General features: G+C 45.9%; 1 long non-coding RNA gene across 1 annotated transcript; it reads right to left on the minus strand.

Annotated features, from left to right (window-relative positions):
• Positions 1-2068: 2068 nt before the first annotated feature.
• Positions 2069-22703, minus strand: LOC102021878. The gene is made up of 6 exons (XR_260535.1): positions 22593-22703; positions 11612-11724; positions 10059-10270; positions 4143-4235; positions 2298-2424; positions 2069-2155 (listed from the first exon to the last, which is right to left on the minus strand). It is a non-coding gene; the product is annotated as an uncharacterized LOC102021878 (long non-coding RNA).
• Between the last annotated feature and the right edge of the window lie 468 nt (positions 22704-23171).

Consider the following 23171-nt stretch of genomic DNA (forward strand, 5'->3'; position numbering starts at 1 on the left):
TGAATCCTGCTAATATTTGCTAATCCAGTGTACCTAGCACTATGGCCTAGCTAGCCCCTGGGAATCGACCACTGCCCTTGGCATCTACCAGCACGTTTTGTTATCTATTTTCACAGTTCTCTCCTAAGTAAAAAAAAAAATGCTTCCTGTGCACCCCAACCCTTGCAGACGTCTCCTGAAAAACCTCACAGCCCAAATTGGTTCCAACAAGAGACCCTAGGCTACAGGGCCAAAGACCCACTTGACAAGAGTCAGGCACAAATCCTCTGCAGTTTTAACGGAGTTGGACACAGACTCTGGTTAGGAAAAGCCTTACATAAATACAGTAATTAAAATTACTCATTGCTGGGCTGGTAGACAAGAGCTCTGCTTTGCAGTTAAATAGGAAATGTGGCTGAAGACTGCTGCCATAATCAACGCCACATCCGGCTGTCACAGTGTAATCATAAAGGAGGGTTATGAGGGCTATAAAACGGAGCAGATTGGGTGGATAATTGTCCTGCAGAGCTCTACAAAAGGGAAACTGCACTGCCATCTCATATATTTTGCTATCTCTCCTTTCAACCACACAAAGTGAAGGCAGAGCTACCCTGAGGATTCATGAAAAGGAAAGCTGTGTGTGTGTGTGTTTGTGTGTGTGTGTGTGTGTGTGTGTGTGTGTGTAAACAAGTGCATGTGTGATTTCAGAGAAGAGACAGGAAGTAATTGAGTACAAAGTGATAAGAGAGCCTTTGGGGAGATTGGAACCAATAACCTGGTGATGACTGGATTCACAGGTTAGTCCAGGTAGAAGGTAGGATTTATGTAGAAGGAAGGCTAGTCAATATGAATAAGACTGTGAGGTAAATCATGTTCTCATATTATACTGAAAATGTGGTCTCCTATTTTAAATAAAGGCCATCTAACGTCCTGTGGAGGGAAACCTAGATTATGATTTCTTTTTTCCTAGTTATAAGATCCTTTATACTCAACATTTTTGACCTCTATTCTTTTAAATTCTGAATTCATGGTAGGGGTTGATTTATATGTTCTTTTCCCTGTAATGTCAGTATTTTTCTAATATTTTTGTTTCTTATGACCTCAAAGATCAAACTGCTAGGAATAATAATTTTTTGAAAAAGGGAGCCAGGCATGGTGGTACATTCCTGTAATCCCAGCACTCAGGAGGCTGAGGCAGCAGAATCACTATGAGTTTGAGCCCAGCCTGGGCTACATAGTGAGCTCCAGAGAGCCTGAACTACGTAATAAGACTTTGTTTCAAACATCCAAAAAATAAAGTAGAAAAGGGAAACATATCTAGAAAAACAATGGTTGAGGACATGTTTGTTCTGAATTTGACCTAAATGTGGCCCCAAATGACACCAATTCCCGAACCTCTGGACTGCCCTGCCCTGCCCTTTCTCCTCCACTGAGCCTTATATTCTTGTTCTTTCTTAATACCATTTGCTTGCGAGGTTGGTCTTTTCTCTTTCCTGAATAGGAACCACCATTAGAGAAATATTTAACAATTTGTTCAGTCAATTGGTCAACATTTACTGAGCATCTAACATGAGCCACAACTTGTTCAGCTGCCACTGATAAGGCCCTATAATAGAGATTCCTGCTTGCCTCATGCTTACAGTCTGCGGGAAGAATGCTAAATACTAGACATTCCTGGGCACAGGTCAGGGGCAGCTTGCCTGGCTTGGGGGCCAGCCTGGGATACATATGATTTTAGGACCAGCTTTAACTACGTGATGAGATCCTGTCCCAAAAGCGAGCAAGCAAACAAACAGAAGCCAAATGTCCATTACTGACGAGTAGATAAATAAAATGTAGTATATCCGTCCAATGGAATTTATTCAGCCATAAAAATAATGAAGTACTGATTCATACTACAAATTGAATGGATCTTGAAAACATTATATTAAATTAAACAAGCCAGTCCAAAAAAACTTTATATTGTTTGATTCCATTCATATTCGCCATGGTTTGGCTGTTGTTGCCCCCTGTATTGGTCAGCTTTAAGTGGCTGAGACAAAATATTTGGTACCCACAATTTAAAGGAGGAGAGATTTATTTTGACTTACAATTTCAGTTCATGGTTGGCAGGTTCCGATGCAGAAACATCATGGCAGAAGGGCATGGGAGAGGAAATTTTCTCAACTCTTGGGATCTGGGAAGCAGAGAGCAGGGGAAGGGGCAGAGGAAGGGGCCAGGACCAGCTACAGTACTTAAGGTCATGTCCCTGGCCCCATCTCCTCCAACTAGTCCCCGCCTTCTAATAATCTGTTCATTTCCCCATTCACTCCACAAACCTGTCAAGAGTCTCTTCATCCTGGCAAACTGACAAGATTAACCAGCACATTCCCCAAAGATTCTTGTGCTAGAAACTTGGTCCACTGTGTGGCAGTATTGAGGTGTTAGAACTTTTAGGAGGTAAACCTAGGAGAAAGTGATTGGATTATTGAGAGTGCATAGGGATTAATATACTTCCCTAGGGACCCCACTAGTTCCTATGAGAATTGTTTTTTTTCTGAGATAGATATTCCAAGCTGGCCTGGAACTCACTATGGAGAGCAAACTGGCCTCCAGTTTGAGGTGATCCTCCTGCCTCCACCTCCTGAGTGCTGGGATTACAGCTGTGCACCACCATGCCCAGCAAGAACAGGTTGTTATAAAAAGAGCAAGATTCACTGGAGCCTGGTGGCACAGCCCATTATCGCAGCACTTGGGAGAGTGAGGCAGGATGATTGTCATGAGTTCAAGGCCAGCCTGGGCTAAATACTGAGTTCAACACCACCCTGTACTACATGGAGAGACCCTGTCTCAAAAAACAAACAAATGAGTAAGATTTGCCCTGGATGTCTGACCTCACCATTTTTTTCTCACATATAACACTTGTGTCATGATGTTATCTACTTTGTGACCCAGCCAAGGGGGTCATGTAAACTAAGTAAAACCAAACTTTTTTTCTTGTGCTGCTATGAATTAAACCCACAGGGGTGTTCTACCACTGAGCTACATCCCTAGCACCTGCCCTGCTTTGAGAGAGAAACTTGTTAATTTGCTCAGGGTAGCCTCAAACTTTTGATCCTCTTGGCTCAGCTTCCTAAGTAGCTGAAATTACAGAGGTGTGTCAACACCCCAGGTTTTTTTTTCTTTTTTTTTTAGACAGACTCTTGCTATGTAGCCCAGGTTGGCCTCCAGTTTATGGCAATCCTCAGCCTTCTGAGTGCTGGGATTACAAGTGTGCACCACCATACCTGGCTAATACCTCAACTTTCAAAGTTTTTTTTTTTTTAATCTTTTTTTTTTTGGTTTTTCTCTGGTACCAGGAACCGAACTCACGACCTTGCGCTTGCCAGGCAGGCGCTTTTGCCGCTGAGCTAAATCCCCAGCCCCTTTAATCTTTTTGAGATAAGATCTCACTGTGAAGTTCAGGCTGGCCTTAAGCTCATTTTGTAGCCCAGGCTGGTCTTGAACTTGGAATAATCCTCCTGCCTCAGCCTCCTGAGTGCTGGGATTGCAGACATGCACCACCACACCTGCCCAGCTTCAAAGTTTTCTTTTGTTTTGTTTTATTTTATTTTACTTTTGAGTCAGAGTGTCACTATGTAGTTCAAGCTGGCCTTGAACTCGCTATGTAGCTGCGGCTGGAACTCATGGCGGTACTCCTGCCTCATCCTTCTGAGTGCTGGGACTATAGGTGTGTGCCACAATATCCAGCTAAGAATTTCTTTCTGATGCGATGGAAAATGTTCTAAAGTTGACTGTAATAGCCAGGCATGATGGTGCATGCTTGTAAAACTGAGGGAGGAGGATCACAAATTGAAGCCCAGGCTGGGCAATTTAGTGATTTAGACCTTCCTTTAAAGATGTGCATGGAGCAGGGCATGGTGGCGCACCCCTGTAATCCCAGCACTCGGAAGGCCGAGGCAGGAGGATCATTGGGAGTTCAAGGCCAGCCTGGGCTACAAAGTGAGCTCAAGGTCAGCCTGAACAGCATAGCGAGACCCTGTCTCAAAAAGACAAAAAAACAAAACAAAACAAAACAAAAAAACAAACAAACAAAGACGTGCATGGAGTTTGGCGATGTAGTTCAGTGTGAAGGCCCTGGGTTCAATCCCCAGTTACCCCCCCACACACACACACACACATACCTTTCATATTCAGGTGGCTGAGGCAGAAGGACTGAGAGTTCAAGAAGAGTTTTCACTGTAGGTCTTATAGCATCTCAGAGCTCCTTCCTCAGTCTATGGAGAAATTTAAGACATTTAAGCCAGCAGCACAAACAGATGACAAGGGGGACAGTATACATTTTCATTGCTCTCCCTTCCTAACACAAGTCCCTCATAATGACTTGGTTCAATGTTTTTGGTGCACCTACCATGTAGGAAGCATGTGGGAACTGAAAGAGCCAGAGTCTCTTATTCCCTCCAATGTTTAAAATTAAATTATTTCACACGCCTCTAATCCCAGATACTTGGAAGATTAAAGCAGGAAGATCCCAAGTTTGAGGTCAGCCTGAGCAATTTAGAAAGACCTTGTTTAAAGTGGTTTTAAAAACACTTAGGGGTGTGGCTCAGTGGTAGACTGTTTGCCTAGCACCTAGGTCCAGTCTTCAGTACCGTGCAGAACAAATTAACGCCCTCTCTATACACAAATATAGCTTTGTATATGATAGCCAGCTTGGTACAATGAACAGCTGCAAAGCAGCCTGGGATTCTGGGTGCTCTCTGTTTCATGTAGGGAAATAGCATGGTGACATTTGCAGCAAGACCAATATCCAGTTCTTCTTAGAGTCAAGCAAGTTCTGGGACTTGGCTCCCTCCTCACGTGACTCCAATCACCCCTTCATTTGGTTGCTAAACTCGATTTGTTAGTCTATTTTCATACCCCTCATTTTCTCACCACCCCCACCTCCACAGTGTCCAAATTGGCCCTCCAGTACTGGAATCATTTGCCGGAAATTCATTAAACTGAACACATGGGAAATTACAGAGGAGATTTCACTTGTCACTTAGGCTCAAATATAGAAAGTAATTTTGAAGGACAGTGGCGAGAGACTATTTTTATCTTGCTTGTTTTTGCTGAGTTTTCTTATCTTACTCTTTCATTCTCTTCCTGGTTCCCTCTCTTCTTCCTTGCTTCTTCTTTAAGCTAAACATTGGCCTTTTAAATCTTTGTCCCATGTCCTCTTATCTTGCTTTTTTTACTTTTGTCATTCATTCAACCTGTATTGAATATCTCTCATGCAGTAGGCCCTGTGCTGGGCACTAGAAAGGATACATGGGAATAAGATAGACATAGTCCCTACCAGTACTGAGATTACAGAGTGAATTCAGATTTGGTCACAGGAAGTGGGGAAGGTGGTTACTTTCAACTTTCTGATACTAAGTTTACCATCCTGTAAAGGGGATGTGAAAACAGACAGAATCCCAGTTTGTTTATTTGGGAATAAACTCAGTCTCTCACAAGGCAAGTAAGGAATCAAAAGCCTAGGTTTCCATGTGATATAAACCCGCTGGGTAGAGAACTTGGATTTAGTACTCAGATGTAGATCTGATTCTGACCTCATCACCTACATATTACTTGTTTGACTTTTAAGTAAGTGTAGTTCCCCCATCTATAAAACAGGAATAGCATGTGCGTATAGTCTTTGCTACTCAGGAGGCCAAGGTAGGAGGATCCCTCGATCCCAGGAGTTTGGGCCAGAGTAGGCAACATAGCAAGATTCCAACTTTTAAAACTTTTTAAAATTAAGACTGGGTGTGGTAGTACATACCCTGTAATCCTAGCACTCAGGAGGCTGAGACAGGAAGATTGCTATGAGTTGGAGGCCAGCCTGGGCTACATAGTGAGTTCAAGGTTAGCCTGAACTAAATAGTGAGACCCTGTCTCTGGCAAAAAAAAAGAAAAGAAATTAAAATAAAAAATAAGAATAATAAGATCCATAGTTTAGTGTTGTTAAGATTAAGTGATATTATGTGTAATGAACCAGATGGATGCCCACTGTATGTCATTTCTTTTCCATTGCTTCCCTATTGCACCCTTGAAACGCATAATTAAAAAAGAAATAAATAGCTGCGGGTGTAGTTCAGTAGTAAAGCCCTTGTCTAGCATGTGTAAGGCCATGGGTTGGAGTCCCAGAACCACAAAAATAAGTAAATAAATAACCCTACTGCTAAATTAGGTTGACATTAGAATAATTTTGTTTTGTTTGAGACAGGGCCTCATTATGTAGTCTAGGCTGGCCGTGAATTCACTGCCTAGCCCATGGCCTCAAACTCGCAGTGATCCTCCTGCCTCAGCCTCCTAAGTGCTGGGATTACAAGTAGTTACCACCATGATCAGCTTAGAATTTTTTTTTTTTTTTTGCCTTTTTGAGACAGGGTTTCACTATGTAATTCAGGCCGGCCTTGAGCTCACTTTGTAGCCTAGACTTGTCTTGAACTTGTGACGATCCTCCTGCCTCCACCTCCTGAATGCTGGGATTACAGGCATCAGCCATGACTCCTGACTAAATAGTTTTGTTTTTTTTTTTTTTTTTTTTTTTTAAAGCCTATTCTCCTGCTGGAAATGGTGGTACACATCTTTAATCCCAGCACTGGGAAGGATGAGGCCTGGGGATTGCCATGAGTGTGAGGCTAACCTGGGCTTTGGACCACCCTAAACTACATAGCAAGACCCTGTCTCAAAAAACAACAAACAAGGGCTGGGGATATAGCTCAGTGACACAGCGCCTGCCTGGCAAGTGCAAGGTCCTGAGTTTAATTGGTACCAAAAACAACAACAACAACAAAGCCTATTCTCCCAACAGGCAATGAGGCCCCCAAATGGTGTTTGGGCTAGGGTGTAGCAGCTCAGTGTGAAGCTGTTTCTAGTGGATTTGATCCCTAGCACTACAAAAAAAAAAAAAAAAATCAAATTGTGTTTGTTTACTAATCATATGCCCAGAGAGATGGATTGCCTTGTGAATGCTATATATGCAGCTTATGACAATTCACTCCATTCTCCTAGAGAAATAGAAAGGCAATTAAAAAATCATGGAGAAAAGACTAAGATGAGATGTACTAAAAGACCTCACTTTGAAGGCTGGAATGTGAGTGGATGCCCGAGCAAGTGGCAGAATCTATTTTACTAGGAGCATCTCCAGGGAGGTTGAAGGACCTTGGGGCTCCTCTTTGCTAAGACAGGCATGCTCTGGGGAGCTGAACGCTGCCATGCGGAACATTGCTCACTGTGAAGGGAAGAATGGCGGCTGCCCTCGCAGACACTTAATAAGTACACTATGTTACAAAGCTGCTGATTTGGTTTACCTGCTTCTTCCTCTTTGACAGAGAAGAAATCTTTTCAATCAGCAGTTCCTTGAAGCAGAAAAGGAAGCCAGAGCTTCAAACTGCGGAAATTGGCAGAAACAACGTTCAAAGGAAAAAGCAGAGCTCAGCCAACTGGGAGGACTAGGATTCTGGGATTCTCTCTCTCACATCAGCCCTATCCATAGGAAATTGCTTTTGTTGAAGATATTTGCAAAAGGGATGAATTTAGTTGTCCTCTCCCCTCACCACCATTTTTCTTTCTTGTTCCAGTCTCTTTTTCCTCTTTCTCGTTTTCCTTTCCTTTCTTGTGCCTCCTCCTCTTCGGTTTCCTCTCCTCCTCTTCCCTCCTCTTGGAGCTCATCACTCATCCCAGCAGGATTTTCTTTTCAAGAACTTCAGCAGTAACAATACTACTCAGATCACAAAGGCAATGCTTTGTATTTATGTACAGCAAGGTTTCCCAGGGTAAAGTCCGGTGCGTGGGGGAAGACCTTTCAGTGCATGATTTTCAGAGCCTTGCATGTGCTAAGATGAATTGTGGATGGCCACAAGAGTTAGAATATTGGACCCTACATTTCCCAGACTTCTTTGAACTTTTTTTCTCTTTACATACCTTAGCTTGGCACCAGTGGTCTTTGGAACACATTTCAAAAACACATCATATATTAGGAATTTCTTAAATGCTGCAACCTCCGTTATCTCATTTGGTCTCTATGACTACCATATGATAGGACAGGAAAGTTGTATAAGTCCTACTGTACAGATGTGTAAACTGTAGCTCAGAGAGCTTATGTGCTGGGTTCATAGTCAGGCAGTCAGCCAGCAGGCAACAAAAGCTAGGTCTTCTTGTTTACGGCCCAGGTTGGCCTGCACTGCCTCAAGCTGCAGTTAAAAATAACATATATGTGATATATGATATGGCAACTAGAGGACATTAGTGCATTATTGAAGTAGGAGGTTAGGGCTGGGGTGAACCAGTCCAACAACGAGGTGAAATGAATCAAAGGTCATAAATATTCAGAGGACATGTACAGAACACAGGGCCCAAAATGACCCCACAGCTACTGAATATTACACACAGAACCTATCAGAAAGCAATATTTTTAATCTCTCCTTTGCATCTGGCACTGTTTGAGAAATGATCAGAAAGGTGCTATTTTCATTTCTTTGTTTACATCTGGCTGAAAGTCAAGCAAATCTTTCAATAGGGCAGTTTATATCTGATGCCAGGTCAAGTGAGTTTTTGACAGGACAACTGTCCCAATGCCTTACTTGGATGAGGAAGAGGCCAATCCAGGAATATGAGATACAAAAAGGTCCCTTTCCCTAATTCTGTGACTTTGTACACTAGCCCACACTCACTCTGCAGAGTGTACCTCTTCTCCACCGTTAATAAATGTACACACCTGGCTACCTTTCTCTGTGTCTTGTCCAATTATTTGTTCAGGACACAAGAACTTGGAAGGAATTTCCATGGGACCCTCCATCAGGTAATATTATGACATTCATTTGTTTTCTCTCCCCCCGCCCCCCCGCCACCCCGTTACTGGGAATCGAACTCACGACCTCACCCTTGCCAGGCAGGCGCTGTGCCGCTGAGCTAAATCCCCAGCCCCTCACTTGTTTTTTCATTTAAGTATGTATTACATGTACACTATTTGCTTGTCACAATTCCAGGTGCTGGTGATAGCTGGAGCTTACATTTTAGTGGAGAGGACAAAAATCACAGAATAAATGTATAAAATGTATGTTACTATATATCACATAATGGTAAAGCTAAGAATAAAAATAAACTAGGGGAAAAGATAGGAAGATGGTGGGAGTTGCAATTTAAGGGTGTCAAGGAAAGCTTCACTGAAAAGAGATTTTGGTGACAGGTGTGTGGCTAGGAGGGGGTTCCGTCAGAGAGGAAAGCAAACTGAAAGGGCCTGAGGAAGGACTCAGCCAAGGGTGAGGCTAGGCTGAGGAGGAGGCAAGGTAGTAAAAGACGAAGTTAGAGAGGTTTTGGGACGGAGTCCAGGTGCCAGACTGATAAGGAAATGAGGTGATACGATGCAGATGATATGCCATGATAGAATAATAAAACATATGGTAGGTCTATTATGTTGCTGCAAAATAAACTGTCCTCAAATTTAAGAGCTTAAAACAGCAGACGTTTATCTCAGTTTCTGAGGGGCAGAAGCTCAGCTGAGCTGGCTCAGTATCCCTCACTAGGTTGCAGGCAAGCTGTACACCGAGGGCTGCAGTCAGCCATGTCAAACCGTGACTCGGGCCAGAGGATCGGCTTCCCAGATTGGCAGTGTGGCTGTTGATGTGAGCTTCTCCATGGGGCTGATCACAACATGGCAACAGCCCTCCCCCAGAGCAAATGGTTATGGAAACAAAGAGAAAGTGACCAAGACGGAGGCCACAGTGTCTTTCTTTCTTTTTTTGTCTTTTTTGAGGGAGGGTCTTGCTATGCAGTTCAGGCTGGCCTTGAGCTCACTTTGTAGCTCAGGCTGGTCTCGAACTTGCGGCGATCCTCCTGCCTCAGCCTCCTGAGTGCTGGGATTACAGGAGTGTGCCAGAACACCCAGCTCCACAGTGTCTTTCATAACCAAATATTGGCAGTTACAGTTACATCTGCCAAATTCTACTGGCCACACAGACAGGCCCTGGTTCCATGTGGGACAGGACTACCAATGCAAGCATAGGAGATACAGATCATCGGGGATCACCTTGGAGGCCAGTTTTTGCAGAAAGTTTCCTGAAACTCACCATCTCTTCAACAAATATGTGGCTCTTAACATATTTGGAAAAAGTCCTGAACGTAACACAGAGAAGGGGAGCTTCACAAACAGCTGAGTCTGTGGGTCTTTGTGTCAATTCCGAAGGAGCATGCTTGTTTCTTCAAAGCCCTGTTTCTTCTAGGCCTGGCCTCATTATTTCATTCATCCAATTAACTCAACTCAGAATGATCTTAGTTAAACCTGCAAAGAAAAAAAAAATCACTTTGAAGAAAATTACAGAATTGTAAAGGCAGGTTGGTACTCCTTTAGGTAATTTAACCTTGAGATGACACTGGTCTTTTCCAAAAGACAGCAGACCCATCCATCCCTCCAGATTCCCTATGTTCCTTCTTGTGGAAGAGGGAGATGCTTCCTAGTCAAGAAGGATGGCTGATGAGAGGGATCAGAGCATCTGCTACAACACTGAGGGGCAGCATTGGCTTGTCCAGAACAAAGACATGGTGTTCCTGAGGCACAGATGGCCTCCTGCCCAGCCTCGGCTAGGCCGGGCCTCGCCCTGCAGTCAGAGCAGGGCCAGTTTCCTTAGCTGGGCAGCAGATGGCATCACAGCCTCAGGAGCGAGCAGCTGAGGCTGCTGGCAAGAGCAGTGGCACTGTGAGGAACTCGGGCTGCTGGCTTGGCATCTGGGGGCTCCTGGGGCGGTGCCCACGTCTCCCCAGCTCTCAGCTCAAGGAAGTTTCTGCTCTGTGCTTGCAAATTAAGATAGTGGCAGGCCAGGGGCTCACAGAGCATAGACCCTCATCGGGAAGCAGATGGTGAACAGAGAGTCTTTTCTGAGGAAGACTAGAATCAGTGGCTGCTGTTCTGTGAGATTGTTTTCCTTCACTGGCTGGGAGGCGTCTGCACCGAGTATAGGCTGGTTTTGGGGCCAGCAGTTTCCTGGCAGGAGCCTCCTGTGATGGCCAGATGGGACTGGTGAGGACCTGAAGGATCAGTGGGCCCTGGAAAGCATCTAGGGAATTCTAAGGGCTCAAAACTGAATTCCCTTTTCTTCTCCAGTGACACAAGTGAAGAGCCGTACCCCAGAGCCACTCACTGTGATGTGCACAGGCTCCGCCGGCAGGCCAGGCCCTAGCTCATGTCTGTACCTCACCTCCTTCCATTTCCTAGGTTTCTGATTCTGCCCTCCTTACCCTTCCTCTTCTATTTCATTCCACTTTTCTCTCCCTCCGTCTTCCTCCGTCATTGCTATCTTTTTACCACTTTCCCTCTGTGGACCCACGTCCTTCCTCTGGCCCAGTGCAAAGAAGAGAGCTGTTTACCAGCAAAGCCTGGCAGAATGCCTTCGCAAAGTGGCTTCGAGCACTGAGCTGCAACACCACTGCTGGTCTCTGGGGACTCAGACCCTCTCTACCCTACTCTCCTTCCTCGCCCCCTCCCTGCGGCTGCCTGAGGGCCAGTCCCAAGGGGACCTGGATAAACTGTGGTCCAGAGCTCACCAAGACAATCTACTTTCCTCTCCCTGGGCCAGTGGTCCTTGCTTTTTAGCTCCAGACAGGAAAGACCCCTTCATAGTCTTACCCCAGTAGGACTGAGATGCAGTGAACTTCCTGTTTGCTGAGCACCTATTATGTCAATGAAATGTGAATTCAAGGCCAGGTCTTGTGTCTTGTTCACTGTTCCATCAGCAGGATCTAGGTACATAGTAGACAGTCAATTAATTATTATTAAAAATAATTAATTATTTTTAATAATTAATGGGTAGGGCCGGGCATGGAGGCACAGGCCTGTAATCCCAGCACTTGGGAGGCTGAGGCAGGAGGATCGTTGTGAATTTGAGACTAGCCTGGGCTGCAAAGTGAGCTCAAGTTCAGCCTGAATTGCACAGTGAAACTCTGTCTCAAAAAAAAGACAAAAAACAAAATAAAACAAAAACCAGTGGGTAAATGGGAGAATGAATGCTGAATTCTGTATTAGGCACTAGATATACAAATTTTCTATGTAGTTTAGGCTGCCCTTAAACTCACTATCTAGTCTAGGGTGGCCTTGAACTCACATCGACCCCGAGTGCTGGTATTACAGGTATGTACCACCTCGCTGGCACAGGTACACACTTGAATGCTGCAATCCCAGTCCTTAGAGAGCCCTCTCAATTAGTCAACTGTAATGTAAAGTGGGAACTGAGGTTAGTGGTGACAGAAGCTGCAGTTGTACCTGAGCATGCATTGTGAAGACAAAGTCATTCACCCACCATTCAACAGTTATTTATGACGACCTGCTGGCTCTGGGCTAGAGCAGGACATAAAGCAGGTTCCTTGCCTTCAAGGAGTTCCTGGGTGTAGAAGACACACAAGTAAATAAACAGCCACTAACAGACAGGATTGGTGCTGTCCTGGGGTAAATGCTGGACAGTGCAAACAGAAAGTGGAGGCAGCTTGCTTATGCCAGGGATGTTCTCTGGAGAAGGGAGTTCAGGCTAATCCCAACCAGAAGGGTCAGTAGAAATTAGTCAGGACAAGAAGAGGAAATTTCAGAGGAAAGAGTATTGGGTAGGCAAGCTTCAAGGAGCTGAGCGAATGTGTCAGGAATTGTGCTTGGAGTAGCAGTAGTGTAGTGGGTGGATCTAGAAGGCAAGAAGCAAGAGAAGTGAGAGGAGTCCAGAACTGGGTGAAGGAGTGATGACATTAGCGTCAAGGCACGGGAAGCCATTTAAGAGTTTTAAGAAGGGAGGACTGATGCGATCAAGTTTGTATTTTAAAAAGATTACTGTGGGTGCTTTATGGAAAATGGAAGGGGTGAGTTTAGAGTAGCACCCTGGAGACCAGTTAGGGAGCAGTCGGCCCAAACATGAAGGTCTGAGTGGTGATGGTGGCCGGGGAAGTAGAGGTTATGTTGGTGTTGAGACTGAGGACAATTGCGCATTTTCCTGGTCCAAGAAGCTGTGGAATAAGGTGGTAGTGGCCTTCCAGAGAGAGAAAATGTACATGGAAAGGCTTCAAAAGCTTGCAGGTTCTGGGAAATGCATTTGGTTATGTATTTCTAGCCTGTGGAAGAGGACAGGGGTAGGTAGTTGGAGATGAGGTAGGAAGGAGCCAACCTTTCCTGAAGAGCTTTGGGAGCTCAGTACGGAGCCGGACTCATTGTGTTTTGTTATGTTAGGTTTGTTTTTTTGAGACAGGATCTTACTATGTAGTTTAGGCTGGCCTTGAACCCACTATGTAGTCCAGGCTGGCCTTGAACTCACAGCAATCTTCCCGCCTCAGCCTCCTGAGTGCTGGGATTACAGGCGTGTGCCACCATGCCTGGCCAAACTCCTTTTTGTTAGAGCTGTGGAAGGAGAGGGAATGTGTGGCCACCTACTGTCATTGCTTAGATTATCTAGAGGGGTCAGAGAAATTTCACGACAAATGTATCACTCAAAATCAAGAATTCAAGGGTAAATAGTGTTCAAGGAAGTGAAGAAGGGCATAGGAATGGGAGTAAGCAGAACTGAAGGGGGCGGGTAGACCCAGAGAATGGGAAGAGACTGGCTGCTAAGCACAGCGAGGTGAGCAAGACTGGGTGATACAGGGCCCAGCAGAATCTGAAAGTCCTTATGCTAGAAATGTCCAGTCCCCAGGCTGATTTTCACTTCTGCTTTCAGGCCTCGAATGTATCACCATACCGATATCTCTAAATTTTTCCCCAAAGAAAAGACTTAGAAAATGATAGAGAGGTTGGACACAATGATGCATGTATATAATCCCAGCTATTTAGGAAGCTGAGGCAGGAAGATCACAAATTTGTAGGCGTAGTCATACCCTATCTCAAAATAAAAATAAAATGCTGGGGATGTAGCCCCAGGTCTCTGAAGGCTTCTATCCAGTAGAGTACCCCTGGGTTTAATTCCCAGTACCATGCATTGTCAATTAATGCAAGTTGAGGTCAGTTAAGAAACCGGGCTCTGCTTCTTTCTGAATTTGTGTGTGTGTGTGTGTGTGTGTGTGTGTGTGTTTGTGCTGGGAATTGAACTCAGGACCTCACCCTTGCCAGGCAGGTGCTGTACCCCTGAACTATATCCCCGGCTCCTTCTTTCTCGATCTGTGACTTAGGGTAAGGTAAATAACTTAAAGGAGCCATTTTCCCCACCTATTGGCACCAAAATCTTGAAATGAGGTAGTATGAACAGAAAACTTACATACTGAAGGGTATGTAAATAAATCTTTGGTGTTTCTAGGATGTTGGTATGACCCAAAGGGTTAGGAGGTACAGGGCGTAAAGTGATAGGACGACAAGAGGACTGAGTGGGAAGGGAGTGAATTCCAAAGTGTTTGGAATTCTTCAGTGACTTCCATAAGTTAAAAAAAAATTACTAAGGCTGAGTGTGGTGGCACATGCCTGTAATTCCAGCATCTAGGAGGCTGAGCCAGAAGGATCACCATGAGTTCAAGGCCAGCCTGGGCTGATAATGAGTTCAGGGCCACCCTGAACTACACAGTGAGACCTCATCTCAAAACAAAACAAACCCCTCAAACAGAATTTTGTGAAGCAAATCTCTGTTCTTTATAAATCACCCTTCTCAAGTATTCTGTTACAGCTACACTGAAGACACCGACCGAGCCTAGTTCCTGCCGAGTTGTCCTGCCTCATCTTTCACTGCTCCCAATCCACTCTACAGACCAAACACGACACTACCACTTGTGACTCCCAGAGCACTCTATGTGCTTCAAGCCTTGGCACAAGCTGTTCTTTTGGAGAGAAAGTGGCCTCTCAAGCCAGTCTGCATACCGAATATCAGGGAGCCTTCAGAGACCTGGGGCAGGTGCTGCGAGAGGACTCACAGTGTCTGTATTACAAGAGGAACATGATGTACTGTGGAGAAAGAGGAGCAGGAGAAAATTAATACTGTTCAAATACATGATATTTGGCAGAGTGCTTACATAAGACAGAGGGACAGGCACACTGATGGGAGTGCTTCCCCTGGCAGTGAGGCTAGAATTTGAAGGAGAAGGAAAGGTGATCGTCCTAACGGAGCCCCAGCACAGCTCTGAAGCTCCACCCCTTTCCTTGTTTCCTCCCTTCCTCCTTCCATTAAGGCCTAAGTGCCCTGGGAGAAGTTGCAAGCCTAGGAGTGTTGCCCAGGGACTCACTTGTTGTAATTAGGGCCCCAGGACTCAAAGGCCCAGTTATGTGGAAGGTGCCTTAGAAAGACATGTGCCGCCGGGCGTGGTGGCTCATGCTTGTAATACCAGCACATGGGAGGCAGAGGCAGGAGGATAGTTGAGAGTTCGAGGCCAGCCTGGGCTACAAAGTAAACTCAAGGTCAGCCTGAACTGCATAGCGAGACCCGGTCTCAAAAAGACAAAAAAAAAAAAAAAAAAAGAAAGACACGTGCAAAGGACTATGGGATTGCTGGGCATGGTAGCGCACACCTGTAATCCCAGCACTCGGGAGGCTGAGACAGGAAGATTGTCATGAGTTCAAGGCCAGCCTGAACTGCATAGCGAGACCCTGCCTCAAAAAGACAAAAAAAAAAAAAAAAAGAAAAGAAAAAAGAAAGAAAAGTCTATGGGAGCTTGGAGTAGGGAAGAACTAACCTAGGCCAAGGGAGCCTGGAAAGGCTTCATAGAAGCAGAGCCTTGGCAAAGGAATGGGGCTCCAGGTAGTGTGCACAGTGTGACTGGAGACAGGCACTGGGTCCCTGTGAAGAGCGTTTTTCACTCCCTTTCTTCCCCCATCTCTGGAGCTGCGCTCTCCTTACTTCTTCTCCCAGCCATCCTTAGAATCATTGCACCAGTTTTTCTGCTAAGACTCTTTTCCATCCCAGATCCAGTCTAGGAGATCACATTTTATTTAGTCATCGTGTTTCCTTAGTCTCCTTCAACTGATGACAGTCTCTCAGTTCGTCTTGTTTTTCAGGATCTTGAAAACTTTGAAGAGTACTGATAGGGTATTTTCTAGACTCTCTCTCAGTCTGGGTTTGACTGATCTGTTCTCATGACAAGACTGGGGTAATTTTTTTTTCTGACATTGTCTTATTACAAAGTTCAGCTAGCCTTGAGATTACAAGGCATTCCAGGCTGCCTCAAACTCTTGGAGATCCTCCTGTCTCAGCCTCCCTGGTGCTGAAATTACAGGCATGTGCCACCATGCCTGGGTAATTATAATGATTTTAATGACCTTGTATTAGAAGTGACATAGTACTCTCACCATAATCTATTCTTTAGAAAGGACTAATTTAGCCCAGCCAATAATCAAGGGAAAGAGAATTAGCTCTAGCTCTTGAAAGGAGGAATATCAAATAAAAAGCAATTTTAAAATCACCAGAGATGCCTTCCTGATGGAGTGACATTTGAATAAAACCTTAAACAAAGGAACAAACCTTTGGGATATCATGAATAAGGTTTTTTGATTGCTTTTTTTGAGACAGTATTTCACTATGTAGCCTAGCTATAAATTTGAGATACTCCTGCTTCAGCCTCCCAAATGTTGGGGTTACAAACATGCACCACCGTACCCAGATCATGAGTACAGCTTTGTAGGTACAGAAGACAGCCAGTGCAAAGGCCCTTGGGAACAAGTGTGAGTAGTGATGTTTAAGGAATAGTTACAAAGACAGTATGGTTTACCAGCGAGTAGCGCAGAGTGGGTTCATTAAGTCTGTGGACTGAGGGGTTCTGCAGGGCCTTGTGAGGCATTGTAAAGACTACAGATTTTATGCTGAGTGAAATAGGGAGCCACTGAAGGGTTTTGAGCAGAGGAGTGACGTGACTTTTAAGAAGTCACTCTAGGGCTAGGGGTGTAGCTCAAAGGTAGAGCATGTGCTTAGCATATGAGGCTCTGGATTCAATCCCCAGTTTAAAAAAAAGAAAAAGGAAAAGGAAAAAAATAGATCACTCTGACTCCTGTATGAACATACTATAGGAGGCAAGGTGGAGTTGGGTGTCAGATGAAGAAAAACTCCATGTCCTTCCAGGAGGAGGCTCTTTCCACCTCCAGGGCAGAGAGAAATTTAATTGTCTCACTGAATCCCTAATTTTCTTCCGACAATGTCTTGTTACAAATTTCGGGCTGGCCTTGAAATTACAGCACAGGGCCATTGTGAGGATTAAATAAGACAGCACATGATAGGTGCTCAGCATACCAAAATCTCAGGAACAGCAGTGTCAGAGGAGGAGGAGGGGTTCCTGTGCATCTGGACCATGTCCTTCTTTTATGCCTAGTATGTGGCTTGGCTCTAGGGATGAAGAAAAACTTAGTTCTTGACTTTGGGGTGCTCAGAGTGCAACAACAAACAGAAACATCAATAGGACACCCTGGATTTGGAGGCAGATTTCTTTAACGTCAGACAGGCACTGATAATGAATCAATTTTTTCTCAAAATGTCAGGCCCTGACCTCTGGTGGTTTAGGGCTTGTATGGGATAAGTAAACAGGAAGTACAGAGGCAGAATGGCTTGTCAATTGGGGATTGATTCTTACAATGTGCATCATAGTGACCAACTATGCATTACCGTGACCAGCCATTTTTAAGAGACAGAAGCAACCGGAACTGAAAAGGAACTGTTACCTGGGCAACTAAGAAACTGAAGTATATTGGCTGTGGAGGGGGCATCTTCTGCTATAAGAGCAGACATTCCTACAAGAAAAATCCAGACACAACTGATCAAGCAGTACAACTGCCTTGGCACAGGGAGCTCAGAGGGCCCTGAAAGGGATCCTGAACTGGGGGAGTACCAAAGAGGAGACCTTTCATACTAGCTTAATGGAGAACAGAGAAAGGAACTTCAGGGCAGAAAGAATAATAGGTGCACAAGCCTGGGACTCTGCAGCGGGCAGCATGTTTCTCTGCCCACTTTAATAGCAGTGTAGGGCTGAGGGTGTAACTCTATGGTAGAGCACATGCCTAGCATGTGTGAAGTCCAGCACTGACAAGAAAAAAAGCCCAGAGCTGCCTGGATCTCAATGCCCCTATTCCTAATCATCCTTATATACTGTTGGCTGTGTGGTGACACGCAGTTAGCTCATAGTCTTGTCAGTTATACCTACAAGGCCCTCTTATGCAGTGGATTGAGAAGTTTTCAAAAGCCTGAAGACAGGGGGACAACAAGCCTTTTTAATCTTTTGACTTATATTTATTTCAAGTAACATTAAAGAGCACACACAGCTGGGTGTGGTGGCACACACCTGTAACCCCAGCACTTGGGAGGCTGAGGCAGGAGGATTGCCGGGAGTTTGAGGAAAGCCTGAACTACACAGCGAGACCCTGTCTCAAAAACAGCAAACCAAAACAAACCAAAACAAACCAAAACAAACCAAACCAAACCACCAGTACATATAGAGGGAGAGGCAATAAGCTGGGCATGGTAGTACAAATTTATAGGCCCAGCACTGGGGAGGCTGAGGTAGGAGAATAGCAAGTGCAAGGCCAGCCTGGGCTCTGCAGTGGGTTCAAGGCCAGCCTAAACTGCACAGTGAGTACTTGTTTCAAAAAAAAAAAAAAAAAAAAGCCCTGCAAAAAATTCCAGCTCATTTTACAGATGAAGAAAAGCAAGTACCCTCTGAGGGGAAAAGGCTTTGATACAAGTAGAACTTCCTCTTCGCCTTGGAAATTGCTGGTTTCAATTCATTTGGGTAAGAGTTCTCTCACGAGTGCAAGGGAAAACAAGCAGGAAAGCAGAGAGGACAAGCCTGGGAGAAGGGCAGAAATCGAGGAGGGCGTAATCAGAGGATGCAGAATCAGCCAGGGGAGAGCAATGGGCAGAAGAGCTGAGAGAAAATCAAAAAGCTGAAGAGCAGAGAGAAACATGCATTTTTTCCTGAATAAGTGCCAGCCGACACTGTCTCGTTCCTGTGGCTGGTGTGGCACCTTCCCTCAGTGTGGCCTCGCGGTCCCGCTGAGTGGGGGGCAGGGTGGCCATCGCCGCCCACCTCCCGCTTCCCTGAACTAGTATCTGCTAAGAGCCATTAGCGCAGGAAACCGTTACGCCAATGAGCCCATTTCAGGCAATGGCCCTCCCGATGGAGAGAGCAAAACCGAGTCGCGGGGAGGGGTGCGCCATGGAGGGGGTCTCAGTAAGGGCATAGGTTCGGGACCTGCCCTGCTGGGCTGCTGAGCAAGCGCCCACTGTTAGCACCTCGGTGTCAGCAGGGCCTGTTTCTTTGGGGCAGGTTTGCCGCCTTCACTGGGCTTTGCAGTCTTCAGAGGAAGGGATTGTTGTTTCCTGCGGTTTGGGGAAGCTCACAGCGCCGCGTCTGACATAGTCTGTGCGTAACTGGTAGGTGAATGAATAGATTTCCACTTCATTAGCAGAGAAATCAGGTTGAGAGTGCACGGATTGAATCCATCAGGCTAAATCAGTGGCAGAGCCCAAGCCTCTGGATCAGGAGGACGTCAGACCTGGGGGCTCCATGCAGATGCCCCTAGAACCCACTTTTCCTCTGGAGAAGGCTTATGGATGTGGTGGCAGGAATCCCAAGAGGCCTTTGATGCCACCTCAAAAGTGGGCTTAAAAGGAGCCCTGGGCCCTTTGACCCTCCTTATTCTCTCAGTCACTCCCGACTGGGGACAGAGGTAAGAGCCTGGCGGGCACCCTGACTCTTTCCGCCCCTGCGACTGTGGGCCACTCCCCAGCAGCCAGTCATGTTCTGCACATCCACCCATCGCTTCACTGCTGGCCAGTGCTGGCTGTGGAGACAGCTTGCCTTCTCCTTCCCAGCCCTTCCTCTGCCCGCCCTGCCGCATGCTCTCCCTTCCCGTCTCCTCCCCTCACTCACTCCTCTCTTTCCAGCCCTGCTCTTCCCTCCCCAAACTGAAGGGCAACGGTGTAGTAAAACAAATCGCTGTCAACAAAAGTACATTTCCACTGTATCCATCCCCGCAGGGAAGATTTATCAGGGGCTCTCACCCTGCACTGTTATGTAAATGCGGTAATCCAGTGGAAATATGATGTCTAAGAAGTCTGAGGATAGTCACCATAAAAGCTATCAATTACCCCCTGGTGCTTGGGTTTGGTTAACTCACTCCCTGCCTTGCCTGCCCCACCCCGGGGTGACAGCTTACAGAAAATGCATCCTACCTTCTTGGGTCCTAGGAAGTCATCTGGAGGATCAAATGTTTGTAAAGTGCTTGAGAAATTATAAAGTGCTACCTAATTTAAGAATCTTATTATTTCTATTGTTGTGTAGGCCATCTCTGTGACTCTTTGGTTTAACAGACATCAGCTGCCTTCAAACCTGAGCTAACCCCACCCTGCCCTGTGTACAGCTCTCTAACCCCACCCTGCGGCGTGTATAGCTCTCTATTGGTTGCCAGTTCCTGTAAGCAATGCCTGATTTTTTCCTTCTTTCTAGTTAGCCCCTGGGCTCCCAGAAACATATTGATGTTTGTTTGTACCGGAACTTTATTTTCATTTATTTGTTTTTTTCACAGTACTGACTATTGATCTTGAGGGCATTCACACTGAACTATGTCCCTGACCCTTTTTTATTATCATTATTATCATTATTATCATTATTATTATTTTTATTTTGAGACAGGTCTCGCCTTTCTAACTTGCCTAGACTGGGCTTGAACTCTTGATCCTCCTGCCTCAGCGTCCTGGGGTGCTGAAATTACAGCTATGTGTCTGGCTTATACTGGAAGTTTAATATGAAGGTAAGTTGTTGAGGGGAACAAGAATTCTCAGAGTAGCCCTCCACATTCCCAGCCCACTGGGGTGGAGAGTGGGGCAGTCCTCAAGAGCAATGGGGAACCAGAAGGTAGGCTAGGGTTGAAGTCTCTAGGCCCATAACTCGTAGGGCAGCTGTACCAAGGACCTGAGGATTGCAGGTATTGCCCTTGATTATTCCAGGGTTGGGCTCAAAGGGGCCTACATCAGCCTGAGTTCCCAACACAGGCAGAAAAGCCTGGCAGCTAACAGTTCAGGATGAGAATTCTGGATTTCAGCCCCAGCTCTGCTCACTTTTCTCGCTTGCAAAATATCTGTGCTAATACTGTTTCATGGAGCTTTTGTAAAGAAGAAATGAGATTAAGCGTGTGAAGAGCTTAGCATAGAGGAAAACAATTTTTGTTGTTTTAGGTTTCAGTCGGAGAGCCTTCCAGATCATGAGCCTCGTCTTGAGGAGGCAGCACTTGCCTGGTCACAGCCCTCAGGAAAGGGCTTCTAGGCCCGCCTTGTGCCTGTGTCTCTTGGGATGGGGCTGTTTCCAGCCAGCGGTCCCTGTGAGCTGGAGCTGAGGGACCGGAGGAGGCAATAGAAAGGCAAGAAGAGTTCTGGGGGAAGTGGGTGTCTCTTACGTGGAAATGTCAAGAGTCGGAGCTGGAGGAGAGGGAGGCGGCGGGGGCGGAGGGAGGAGGGAAGAGTATAGGATGTCTCTGAACTGCCAGAATCCGGATAGGGCTGCAGCTCTGGGGCCCTAGTACTTCCTGCCACCCCCAGTCTTCAGAATGAGTCACTAGAGGGAGGAATGACGGAGGCGTCATGCTCTACCCACAGAGCGTCAGCTTCTGTTCCCCAAAAGAAGACTGGTGGGAGGGAGAAGGGGGTCCAGAGCTTAGGGGCCTGGGAACAGCCAGGCCCCAGGGAGTGAGGAGGAGCTCCTAAGGCCCGCTCACTTACTGCACTCCGGGAGGCAGGCCCTGCCTTCCGCTGCTTGTGCCAGCTCAGCGCCCACCATGACTATGGACATTCAGCCCCCAGCTGTTCTTGTGACTTCTGCTCTGCCTGCCCGGTTTTCACCAGGAAGGGTCTTTCTATCCTTCTAGTTGCCCACAGTAGGGGAGGGAACAACAGTCCACCCCTAGCTGGGCGTGGTGATGCACATCCGTAATTCCAGTACTCAGGAGGCTGAGGTAAGGAGGAGCTCCATGAGTTCAAGATCAGCCTGAACTACACATCAAGACCTTGGCTCAGAACAGACAAACAAACGAACAAAGCAGTCCACTTTTCCCTTTTCTACCTAGCCAACTTTTATTTTATTTATTTATTTATTTTTGTCTTTTTGAGACAGGGTCTCGCTATGCAGTTCAGGCTGGCCTTGAGCTCACTTTGTAGCCCAGGCTGGTCTTGAACTATCAACGATCCTCCTGCCTCAGCCTCCAGAGTGCTGGGATTACAGGTGTGCACCACCATACCTGGCAGTCTCACACGCATAGTCTTTTGTATATTCCCTAGAACCCAGTCAAGTCTTAGGTCATAAATATAAGGATGTGGCCTGTTTTTTCTTCCTTCCTCCTTCAGTAACTGCTATCCCCTCACCCTTCTTTATTGTTTCTATTTACTGAACACCTTCTATGTGCCAAGCATCTTATGCATTAATTTATTTACTCCTCCAGTGCCCATTTTATAGATGAGAAAACTGAGCTAAGAGAGGTTAAATAACTTGTCTAAGGTCAGACTCAGCAGATGGCAGAATAAGATTTGTTAATAAAACCTTTACTGTTTTTGTTGTTGCTTTAAGAATCTTTTATTTATAGTATTAGAGATGGGGTCTTGCTATGTGTATTAATCAGGGTTCTCTATATACAGATTCAATATAAAATATATGTGTGATTACACAAGGTGTTTGTTAGGTAGACTTACAGGGCCAGAGGTAGAGGAGTCCCAGTGGCCATCTATGCAGTGCAGAGCTGGAGGATCCAGGTGCAGTGAAGGGCAGAGGCCTGGAAGCTGACTGCAGAGCGATGGGTGGTCTGAAGGCTGAAGAAGGCCAGGAGGAAGGCTGAAGGAATGGAGCACCAGCTCCAGAGGCAATGGCGAAGACAAGAGCACCTCTAAAAGAGGGACACACTTCTTTCCTTTTTTATTCCACTCAAGCTACCAGCCTATTGGTTGGAGCCATCTACATCTGGGGGTGGGTCTTACCCCCTCAGTTTTCTGGCCTATATGTCAAGCATCCACAGACACACCCAGAATTTACTGATCTGCTAGGTGGTTCTTTTTTGTTGTTGTTTGGCTTTTTGAGACAGGGCCTTGATATGTAATTCAGGCTTGAATTTACTAAAGTAGCCCAGGCTGGGCTCAAACTCATGGTGATCCTCCTGCCTCAGCCTCCTGAATGCTGGGATTATAGGTACGCACCACCACACCCAGTGCTAGGTGGGTTCTTATTCAAATCAAATTGTCAAGTCACAGTTAACAATCACACTAGGTTTCTGGGAT

This window comes from Chinchilla lanigera, unplaced genomic scaffold (assembly GCF_000276665.1).
Source record: "Chinchilla lanigera isolate Chin_1 unplaced genomic scaffold, ChiLan1.0 scaffold00017, whole genome shotgun sequence".
NCBI classification, from domain to species: Eukaryota; Metazoa; Chordata; class Mammalia; order Rodentia; family Chinchillidae; genus Chinchilla; species Chinchilla lanigera.